The sequence below is a fragment of the Schistocerca piceifrons genome, chromosome 4 (assembly GCF_021461385.2).
Source record: "Schistocerca piceifrons isolate TAMUIC-IGC-003096 chromosome 4, iqSchPice1.1, whole genome shotgun sequence".
NCBI lineage: Eukaryota > Metazoa > Arthropoda > Insecta > Orthoptera > Acrididae > Schistocerca > Schistocerca piceifrons.
The window spans coordinates 716,762,049-716,774,545 of NC_060141.1; positions in this window are offsets into that span (position 1 = coordinate 716,762,049).

The window sequence follows — 12,497 nt, forward strand, 5'->3', positions numbered from 1 at the left end:
TTATACCTATGGTAGATGGGAGTACGTAGTGTAGTAACTGTTCGTGCCTTAGCTACAGTGTCAGGGGCTTCTGTTTTAGTATGGGTAGTTTCAGGTTCAGGGTTCAGTTTCTCAATGATTGGGTTCACCGCGAATGTCTTGTCCGTTGCCATTTATGTTGCCTTTTTTGCGACGCTGCGCTATCAATTGTGATAAAAAAGGGAGGTTCTTTTCTTGTCCTAATTGTATATGTGAATTTCAAAATGTTCCCGGCGAACTGAAAGTTCAAACAAATATCAGGCTTGCAGTCGGTCGTCGATTAATTGATCCCACGATATTTCGACTGGGAACTTGCCAGCCATCTTCAGGTGAGCCATCGATGAAATCTTCAATGTCTCACCAGAAGATGACGTGTGGATACCCAGTAGAAATATCGTGGGATGAATCTTCGGTGGTTCACCTGACGATGACTTGCAGTCACGCAGTCGACATGTCGTGGGATGAATTACACGACGACTGGCGGCAAGCCCGAAATTTGTTTGAACACTAATTGTACTTGTTTTTGTATGACGGACTCTGAAGGAAGTCTTATCATCAGATTTTTCCAACTGTTCTGCATTTCTTTGCCTGAAACAAATGGAACAAGTACATGTTATGCAATTCTTTACGTATATGTACAACTATTGTACACTGATGAGGCAAAACATTATGAGCACCTGGTTAACAGTTTGTTTGTGCGTCTTTGGGACGAAATACATCACTGATTCTGCTAATCAGGGATCCGACAGTTTGTCGGTCGGTTTGTGGAGGTACGTGACAGTAGATGTCTACGCACAGGTCTTGCAATTCGAGTAACTAATGAGCCGCTGGTTTTCGTACGCGTTTATGGCGCCCGATAGCGACCCAGATGAGTTTCTTAGCATTTCCTTCAAGCGAATTTCGTCGCTGAGACATCGACGTAAATTCGCTATTATGCTCCTCAAACCACTGTAGCGCGTTTCTGGCTCCGATACACGAAGACTGGTGAAAGAGGACATAATCGTCGGGAAAGACATCAAGCATGAAGGGATGCAGGTGGTTCGCAGCTGTCGGCGTGTCTTCGATTACCACCACAGGTCCCACGCAGGGGAAAGAGAATGTCTCCCGTAGCATAACGCCAGTGCCATCAGCCCGTGTCCGTGGCGCATTGCACGTTTCGAGTCGTCATTCACCTCGATGACGGTGTTTGTTGAGATGACCGTCGACCTCCTGTAGCAAAACTGTGATTCACCCGAAGAGCTCACAAGTTTCCACTGATCGACGGTCGAATCCCGTCGGTCCCGTGCCCACTGCAGTCGTAATGGGCGATGTCGCTAGGTCCACATGTGAACGCGTAGGGGTGGTCTGCTACAGAGCTCCACTATGAACGGTGTGCTCCGAAACACTTGTGCGTGAAGCACCATTGAGCTTTTTCGGTAGAGATGCCACAGATCACCATCTATCCTACTTTACAGAGCAGACAAGCATCCGAAGCCCACGTTCTGTAAAGAGTCGTGGACGTCCAACCATTTAGCGTCTAGTGGTAGTCCCACTGTCCTTCTGTGTCTTTCCGAAGATGCACACGAAAGTAGCACGTGCACATTCGACCAGTTTCTCAGTTTTCGAGAGACTCGTTCACAGGATCCACGTAATAGTAATCTGCCCTTTGTCAATGTCGCTTATCTCAATGGATTTCCCCATTTGCAACCATATCTTCGGTAGGGTGGTCTCCCGTACGTCTGTTGGTTCAAATGGCTCTGAGTACTATGCGACTTAACTTCTGAGGTCATCAGTCGCCTAGAACTTAGAACTAATTAAACCTAACTAACCTAAGGACATCACACACATCCATGCCCGAGGCAGGATTCAGACCTGCGACCGTAGCGGCGGCTCGGCTCCAGACTGTAGCGCCTAGAACCACTCGGTTACAGCGGCCGGCGTACTACTGTTCCGCTTTCATATTTTTGTCACCGTGTCACATGCCCGCAACGCCATCAGGCGACATCCAACGTCACGGTGGGCAGTGGTCATAATGTTTTGGCTTTTCAGGTATCACGCATGTGAAACAGTGTCTAATCGTTGCGTTTCGATTATACGTTAGATCATATTACACTGATAGCCGAAACATTATGCTCGGTGCCCACTGCGAGAACGAATGCCATCTGGTGACGCTGCGGGCTTTTGACTCGTTAAGTAAAGTATGTTAGAGGAACAGAAACAAATGAGAAGTCATTCTGGCGACGATACATACACAGATGGAAAAAATCCACTGAAACAGCGACTCTGACACAGGGCAGGTTGTTATGAACCGGCGCCTGGGAATGAGCATCATGGAAATGGCCAAGCTGGTCAGCTGTTCACGTTCTACTATCGGCTGCATCTGTGGAAAGTGGTTGAAGGACGGTGAAACCAGGAGAAGGTGACAGGTTGTTGGAGGTCCACGTGTCATCGCCGTCGTGGATGTGGGCGGTTTGTCCTCTCTGTAAAGCAGAAGCGGCGTTCTTTGGCAGATACGACAAGAGTGCAGTTCTGGTGAACGTACAAGGTTTTCGGAACACACCGTTCAGCGCACATTCGAATGGTTCAAAAGGCTCTGAGCACTGTGGAACTTAACATCTGAGGTCATCAGTCCCCTAGACGTAGAACTACTTAAACCTAACTAACCTAAGGACATCACACACATCCATGCCTGAGGCAGGATTCGAACCTGCGATCGTAGCAGCAGCGCGGTTCCGGACTGAAGCGCCTAGAACCACACGGTTACAGCGGCCGGCCTCAGCGCACATTGCTGAAAATGGGACAGAGTACCCTTACGTGTTCCTCTGTTGACCAAACGACATGGTCAAGACCCTGCTAGGATAAATCACGTTTGGTATTATAGCAGGTCGATGGGTGCGTCCTGATTCGCTGTTATCCAGGCCACTGGCTGCTCGAAACATGCACCGCACTACGGACGCAGGTCTGTGGGAGCAGCATTAAGCTATGGGGGACATTCATGTGGGCTTCCATAGCATCTGTGCTAGTAGTCGAACGCACCAAGACAGTTTTGGACCGCGTGAACATTGTTGGGAACCACGTGCATCCCTTTCTTCTTGGTTTACTCCCCGACGACGATGGCATCTTCTTGTAGGATAACTGTATCTGTTACAAGGCCAATATCGTGCAACGGTCTTTTGAGGAGCATGATAGCGAACCCACGTTGAAGTCTCGGAAATGAAAGTCACTTGATCACAACCCAATGGAACACATCTGGGACGTTATCGAGTGGCTGCTTCGAGCCTGAACCATGGGGCCGTCACTTACTCTAACTGCCTGACCTGTCTGTAGACAGCTGATGTCACATACTTCGGGAAACGTACCAAGGACTTGTCGATTCCATGACAAGTGTATTCGTGGCGTTCCAGTGGTGTAATAATGCGCTGTCAAATAGGTAGTCATGACGTTTTGGTTGATCAGTTTGTGATTTTCAGATACCACGTTTGTGGCAGTAGTTTACATTCAGATTAAACGTTGGGACATATGCAGAGAAATCATAATTGACATACATTCAACCGTCTGCACACCTGCTTACATGTCCGCCCCGGTAGCTGAGTGGTCAGCGCGACAGATTGTCAATCCTAAGGGCCCGGGTTCGATTCCCGGCTGGGTCGGAGATCTTCTCCGCTCAGGGACTGGGTGTTGTGTTGTCCTAATCATCATCACTTCATCCCCATCGACGCGCAAGTCGCCGAAGTGGCGTCAAATCGAAAGACTTGCACCCGGCGAACGGTCTACCCGACGGGAGGCCCTAGTCACACGACCTGCTTACATGTCAATGGTCTGAAACGAAGTAGTATGGTGGTTAACAGAAAGAAAGTAAATTTGCTGTCTGAGCTGCTGCAATATATGAGAATTAGCATGAATGACGAATCGTAACGGTGTCGATTTCTGATAATTTTAGTAGTAACATTGCGCGCGCTAGCTCTCTCTCTCTCTCTCTCTCTCTCTCTCTCTCTCTAGGTGAGTGGTCACTGCGGCATATTTCCATGCGATGGGTTGAGGTTCGATTCCCAGGGCGATCGGAGATTTTCTCTGCTCGGGCCGGCCACTGTGGCCGAGCGATTCTAGGCGCTTCAGTCCGGAACCGCGCTGCTTTTACGGTCGCAGGTTCGAATCTTGCCTCAGGCATGGATGTGTGTGATGTCCTTAGGTTAGTTAGGTTTAAGTAATTCTAAGTCTAGGGGACTGATGACCTCAGATGTTAAGTCCCACAGCGCTCAGAGCCATTTGAACCATTCGAGTCTTGCCTCGGGCATAGGTGTGTGTGATGTCCTTATGTTAGTTAGGTTTAAGTAGTTCTAAGTTCTAGGGGACTGATGTCCTCAGACGTTAAGTCCGATAGTGCTTAGAGCCATTTGAACCATTTTTTCTCTGCTCGCGGACTGTGTGTTGTGTTATCTTCGTCATCATTTCATCCTCATCGAGATGCAAGTCGTAGAGGTGGTGTCGTCTAAAAAGACTTGCACCAGGCCAGAGGCCCAAGCCACAATCACACTTCATTTCACCCTATAAATGTATCCGAAGATTTGTCACTGTCGCTGTCACCCTTCTCATTTAGCAACTTACTACACCAAGTTGCTCTTCTTTCCGTTTTCATAATTACTGCTTCAAGATTGTCGCTAGATCGGAATTAGTTTGACAGACACAATTCACAGACATTCTGCTCGTCTGCGCAGCGGAATGGAACAGTATCCGCAGACTTCTGCGAACACTTACGGCCTCAGGGGCTCGCCACGCCGCGCCACGAGAAAAAAAGCAAACGGTGTGCGTTCTTTTTTTCGCAGTAGCGACACACTAGCCGCAGATGAGTGTGACTCAACGAGCAACAATGTGATCCAAAATTGCGGGGCGTCAAAACAACGTGCGCCTAGACTCAAACTGCTGCCTTGTGCGACCACAGTGAGTGGCATCCTTGCCGTCTTGCGTTGAGGGGTTAGATATTTGCCTGTTCGCTCTGCATAAATGTTAGGCCTACCGTGGTTGCCCTGGTCAGTCTATCACTCCTTATTTTCGGATTATATGAGGATCACTCCAAAAGAAATGCACAATGTTTTCTTTAATCATTCAATTTATCTCCCACACCTTTGACATTTTTGCAGTGTGTTGACATATTCTTGATAGACCAAATGTCATTTTCCACATAATCCCCGGCCCTTTCAACTGCCTTTGCGCCGCCGTGGAACTACGGCCTGTACACGTGCACGGTAGAAATCAAGACCAGGACGTCTGAGCCACTGATTAGCAGCCTTCAAGATGGACTCATTATCTTCAAATGTCGTTCCGCGAAATGATTCCCTAAGGTGATGGTCGAGATGGTAATCACTCGGTGCCACATCACGCCTGTAGGGTAGGCAACGTTCTCGAAACTCACCTGGCACAAAACTTTTTCAACTTCAACTGCTTCAACATACGCACAAACTCACTTCTCCTACTCCCACGCGGACTGACAGTGCGTTCTCTATTATGCGTTTGTCAGAGAAAATCAGACTGTGAATACGCTGCAGGTTGAGAGGAGTCTCTGCAGTGCTCGGTCTGTCGCCGAGCGGGAGGTTCCGAGTATTGGCGTTCCCACTTTCACCAGACAATTTGTTTGCCCAACGACTAACTGTACTGCGATCACCAGGTCCTTCAGTCTCTTCTGAATGTCTCTGTCTCTTGCTTGCAGCACAAGAACTGTATAAAAACACGCTGCTTCAGACGAACATCAAGTGCAGCTGCCCTCTTGGCGCAGTGTCATGGCAGTGCGACTTGCGGAAACCTGTAAAGTAGTAAATTATTACGGGTTGTCATCTTGCGTTGAAAGCATAGCTTGCCGTGGAGCCAGGAGGAGACGGGTTACTGCGTAGAGCGAGCCGTGTACTTGCTTAAAGCTGCGCGCAATACGTTACACATACTCTCTATGAATCTAAAGAAGTACTATTAAATATTAATCGATCTTTTTCATACTTATTATACCAAATTCTACTGATAACACAACCATACTGTTGCAGTTTCAAAACAATAACTTCAATAGTTTCGGAGATATAAATTTTTAACTAAAACGTATAATAACCTTGCTGGCATTGTCAAACTGGGCTCTAAGGTATTCATCTACAGTATCAGTTGAAGCTACAAACAGGGGGATAAGTTCGTATAATCCATTTTTCTGGAATTTTCTTTAGTTTCGTTATCATAGGTTCCTGACGTAATTATAAGTACTTTAGAAAATTATTATTTCATCGTGTTTTGGTTGTGTGAGTGTTTTGGAGAGACATAGAGTGAGAGGAGGGCATATGTAAAGTAAGAATGTGATAAATTATTAAAACTATGTAAATGACTCTAAGCAGTATGGGACCTAACATCTGAGGTCAACAGTCCCCCTAGACTTAGAACTACTTAAACCTAACTAACCTAAGGACGTCACACATATCCAAACCCGAGACAGGATTCGAACCTGCGACCGTAGCAGCAGCGCAGTTCCGGACTGAAGCACCTAGAACTGCTCAGCCAAATATATGCGTGAGTAAGTTGTCGTGCAATTCGGGAATTTGTGACTTACATCCGAGTGAGCTTGATTTTGTAAAAGCCAGCCAGAAGGGGCTTTGAGTATTAAATTTATTAGTAATTTATTTTGTGGAAAAGAATCGTATTTTGTTTTCATTAAATTTTGTTTAGTTTCGGGATTACGAAGGTTCTAGTCTAAATTATTTGTGGTAATCTGATTGACGGCCATTACAAATACCGCAAGTGTAGAAGTGTTCGAGATTATCTGATTGGTTGCTTAACATTCTAGCCAATGGGAATTCAGCATTTCCCGCGCGTCTGAGTAGGGCTTTGTGCCTCAGCTCCATGAGTCTATACAGTCGCTCAGGAGCCGTCTTCTAGTAAACATCTATGTTAAACCGTTCTGATCAAATTTGTACCAAAATGAAGAAATTCAAGCGTTTGATCGGTTCTCGTGTCGTTGACGAGGAGCGACTACAGTGTTGAGCATTTTGTGAGAGTGTGAGCTTGTGAATAGTTTATTTTATGACATATTCAAGGGTAAACATTTTATGTTGTACCTAAACTCCACGTGTCGTGTTTCGTGCAGGATAAGAGAGATTATGGCGTGCACATCTTAAGAAGAAGCCTACTGAACGGCTGACTGTGTTAACTCGCAAATAGTCGTGGGTCAGTGAATGTTTAGGACGTTCGAAATGTCGGGTCGGACTAAATATCTTCTGGCAGCTTTCGGTCGCGAACTTGTAACAAAGACAATCAGTAACATTGCTTAATTGAAGTCGGGATAACAAATGCGGACTTGATAGCCATTTTGTGTGTTTTAAAGGCAATAAACCAAGTTAAAGGAAATTTTAGACATTTTTAAACGATTCTCTCAGGAATCTCGAACGTTCGAGCTACTGCCCATGGAGTTGAGTTATGTGAACTTTGCGTGGTAGGTATTTAATCGAATTTTCATCAACGCTACTTTTGTCTGCTAAACCAGTATCTACCATCGCTGAGTGAAGGGGTAGACAAGCTGAAGCCTATCCAGGTAGGTGCACTGATTATTTAATCAATAGTAAGATATCAACCCGTCACGTCGCAAACAGGTTGAATTAAATTTGAATGCAAGTGGGAAGAATGTTTCCATGATTTCTGTGAACAGAGAAGTTGTAAAACAAAATATGGATTTTTGGACAAAATGTGCATACTTTCTGTACCGACCCTCTTAGGTCATGATTGCACCACTGATTAACAAGGAAATCTTTATCGGCGGCCGACCGGTGTGGCCGAGCGGCTCTGGTCGCTTCAGTCTGGAACCGCGCTACCTCTACGGCCGCAGGTTCGAATACTGCCCCGGGCACGGATGTGTGTGGTGTCCTTAGGTTAGTTAGGTTTAAGTAGTTCTAAGTTCTAGGGGACTGATGACCTCGGATGTCAAGTCGCATAGTGCTCAGAGCCATTTGAACCATCTTTATCGGCAAACCAGGATCAAATATCACCACACTTGTAAAACTGTCATAAGGGTCGGCGGTCCCACTTTGAGCAGAGGAACAGAACTCATATGGCCACTGGCCCAACACTGACACTCAGCAGCAGTCTAACTGTATTCAGAAAGAGTCCGAGTTCCGGCCACCGTACTGGCCCAAATCCCATCGAACACAAGTTTCCCCCCCCATCGAACACAAGTTTCCCCAGATCATATGGCGCAGGGTATGGAAAGTGGTGCAAGCAGGTTTTCTTGACGCCAGCACCCAATCCGCCTGATACATCAAAGTCAAGATCCAACAGGTCAGCCAGGGTCAACAAGGTTCCTTTGCACCGCATCCGCCTCGCTGACACCCCCCCCCCCCCCCCCCCCACATGTTTACTACGGTGTGGACGACACAAACTTCCACAGATTCTCACGTTGTCTGACGTCGGGAGACCCACGCAGCGTATCTTGGTTTTCCTTACCCGACACCACCTACTCAGATCGCTTTCGAGACGCTTTTATTCCCAGACTTGATTCATTAGCCTCCAACTAAAACTAACACTGTGAACTGGATTTGCGGCCACACGGTCCGCTATCTTTTTGGTCCAGACGAGAAATCGGAACTGGGTTATTAGACGTACCTTAGCGATCGAAACTGTGCACTTTTTTGCAACCCTATGTACACGTAGTTCTTCCCAAATTTTCTATGGAGCGCCTCTCATGAAGTGCCTTTCAGCTCGAAGCCGACGTGATGCTCTGCTTGCCCATTAAAATTTCGAGACGACACATTTCGATAGTCCACCATCCAAAGGCGTGAGAGACTCCCAGAATTCTGGTAAGAAGAAGCCCCTACACAACTCCTTCCATTTTCATCGCTCCCCTGTGAGTTCTCTGCTGCTGCATTCTTCCTTCCTTGTCCCCCTTATAGTAACAAGTTAATTTTTATTTTTTTTAATTTCTTTTTATTTTTTATTTTTTTTTTGGATCGGCACAGATTGGCGCCAACGCCTGAAAAAATGTGGATAAAATGTGATCATGAGCACCAACTGGCAGTTTATACCGTCATTTGTTTCATTTTATTTTATGTCTCGCGGTGTTAAACTATTGATTATAAAATTTAAATATATTTCAATAGTTCAGTTTACACACCTAAGATTAATATATTGAATTTGGTTATGATTACTACTCTTGTATGTCAGAAGGCAGTAAGTGGTTGTAAAAAAAGCGAACATATGAGGAAAATTTGTAGGAAAGTGTATGAAAAAGTGTTGGGTGTGTTGTGAATTCACACTGCACTATTTTGCTTTCCGTGTTTGTTATTCGTGAATAGCGATGAGTGGGGTACAGGGCGAGTTACAGATCTAGGACATATTAAATCATTAATACAAAAACATAGCGGAGCTCATAAACATTTAAACAATATACTTCATCTTAGTGCATTGGTAACTGAGTGGTCAGCGCGACGGAATGTCATACCTAACGACCCGGGTTCGATTCCCAGCTGGGTCGGAGATTTTCTCCGCTCAGGGACTGGGTGTTGTGTTGTTCTTATCATCATCATTTCATCCCCAGCGACACGCAAAGTCGCCGAAATGGCGTCAACTCGAAAAACTGGCACCAGGCGAACGGTGTACCCGACGGGAGGCCCTAGCCACACGGCATTTCCGTCACCACCTTAGTGCATTAGGTAAAGCTGATATCGCAACAATATTACGTTTGCTCTTATCATGGTGACATAGTGAAACACAATCCGTTATTTTTGTAACACTGTCTCACATTGGTAAAATTTTCGTGAACCACCACTGCTAAAGTTGCAAGTAATTGGCACAGTGAGCGATCTGGTTTATTATGAAAATGAAAAAAAAGGAAAGATAAGAACACGTATTAAAGCGAGATGTATGTCTCTATTTAAAAATAAGAAAATATTATTGTCTTGCAAAAAGAGGAAGAGGCTGGGCTTATGGTGCGTGATTTGCCAATCGCCTACCGGCTCAGTTCCAAATCGAGCAGTCGACTGCAATACGGACGCCATCCCGCTAAAATGCAGATACCTTGGGGTAGGACTTCACACTTGGCTGCAGCTTTGTAGACAACGGACGTAACCCATGGGCTACGCAATATTAACTGAGTAAAATGGTCCATGAAAGTGCGGTAGCACACATGGGTGAGTAAGTAGACTTTGACACACTGCACTGCAAAGAAAATGAAGCACCCAGGCGACATGGTCGGATGTCAATATAACCTCATAGATGTACACACCATCTGTGGTTATCAAAATTATTAGAGTTGCAGTTCAGTGACGGGCAGATTGTCACCAGAGTGCATTAGTGCTGTTCGTGCTTAGTGTTGATGCCGCCAGGCCTGGTAGGGTCTATAAGGGGCGAGAACAGCGTCAGATGTTGAGTGAACACGGAGACGCGGAGTACTCGTGTGAGAAAACATCATCACCTGAGAAGAGTTCGAAAGGGGGCTCATCGTTGGGTCTCAATTAGCCCAGCTGCTCTATTCGCACGATATCCAAATTTGTGGGGCATTAGCAGGTGACAATGGTCCGATGTTGAACTGCGTGGGAATGTTACGAAAGTCATACGCCGTCAAGGTTCCAGTCTTTCTCGTCTGAGCGCCGTAAGGCAGGATGACCGAGTCGTGCAGCAAGCACATCGTAACCCATACACATCTGGCCCTTCCGTCCGAACACAAGTAACCAACTGCTTGCAGCAATCTGTGTCATCCCCCACCCATGGTCGGAGGCGAGCAACAACCAGTCTAGAGAATTACCGCACCATACGTAGCCTGCCGCTAACACTACAGCACAAAAGGGTGAGTTCGGAGTGTGTGACCGAGAAGCATGGACTACTGATGAAAGGCGTCGCATTGTGTTCGACGAAGAATCGCGGTTCTGAACGACCCTGGACAATCACTGTCGGCGCGTATGGCGCCGACCTGGGAAGATGTTCCATTTTTCCAATGTTCTGGAGACCATCAGCGTGTTACTCTTGGCGTCACGGTGTGGGGAGCCATCGGGTGTGACTTCAGGCCACGGCTGGTTGTGATTGAGGGAACTCTTGTGGCATAACTGTACGCCAAGGGCGTCTTCGCGACAATATCGTGGTGACGTTTTTCGTCAGAGCAATGTTTTTCCACACATTCCACGTGTCTCAGTGAACTATCTGTGTGGCTTTGAGGGTCTCCCGGTGGCCACCAATATCCCTAGATTTGTTCCCGATAGAGTATTTGCGGGACCACCTCCGACGTCAACTGCTCTCAGAGTCAGTATCCAGAATATAATGGACCAGTTACAACAGTTGTGGGTCAGTTTGGTTAAGGAGAGGGTACAACGGCTTTATGACACCCTTCCCAGACAATATATTGATAATATAGATGTGATAACTGGGTCATACTGCCAAGTTCTTTGTGAATTTAACTTGATACTGTAATCACTGCAATAACGCCACATAGTCTCTATACCCCTTAAGTTTCATTTTGTATCCTCCTGCCCTTCTGTGCGCTTCGCTATTTTTGCGAGGCAGTATATTCGATTATAAGGGGCAGTCAAATGAAGAACGAGACAGCTGGGAAAAAAGGTAAGTCATTTGTTCGTTATTTCGAAGGTAATCGCCATAACTGTTAATACATTTATCCCACTGTGGGACAAGGTTGTCAGCTCCTTCATGGAAAAATGTTAGCGGGATGCTACGGAACCACGATTGTACGCACGTGTGCGCATCTTCGTCCGAAGCAAATCGACGACCACGAAGGTCTTTCATCAGGGCTCCACAATTACGGAAACCGCATGGGGCCGAGATCGGGACTGTATGGACGTTGTCTAAGGGCTTTCCAGGGAAACTTCCGCAACCTGCCCAAAACAACCTTGGCAACATGTAGGTCCGCCTGGGTACAATCGTAGTGGCAACCGCATTTTTCTATGAAGGCGTCTTGTCTTAAAATAGGGTAAATGTATTAACATTTATGGCGATTGCTTTTGAAATAACTAACAGTTTTCTTATTTTTTCCATCCGTCTCGGTTTAGTTTGACAGTCCCTTATGTAACCTATCGACGCTCCTTAGCACGTGAATTATTTATAGGCTGCTTTTGCCAGTACAGATATTAAGTTACAAGAGTAGTATGTGATGTGTGACTGTGCTAGGATAATCGTAGGAGGTAGCTTTCGTCGCTGATATGTGCGCGTAATGCAATAAAATGCATTTTGTTCACTTTAACAAATTTTTTGCTCTGCCTTACTGGAAGTCCATCATCAGAACACTTAGTAGATGTGTATCGTCGCTGTTCGGGCTTTGACATGAAGATCAGCCGAACTTCCTTTCATTCTTTTCCAGGCCACTCTCATATTCAAAAGTTAATCCGTTTGTACTCTACAATTACGGCAAATGAAGGTGCTCAGCCAAACACGCCTTGGCACTGAGAAGAAAGAGCTTACTCCACCGTACACGTCAACAGGTACCTTACAGCATGTTTAAAAAAAACGTACACTTTCTCAGAAGGCATTCTGTCCAATATCAG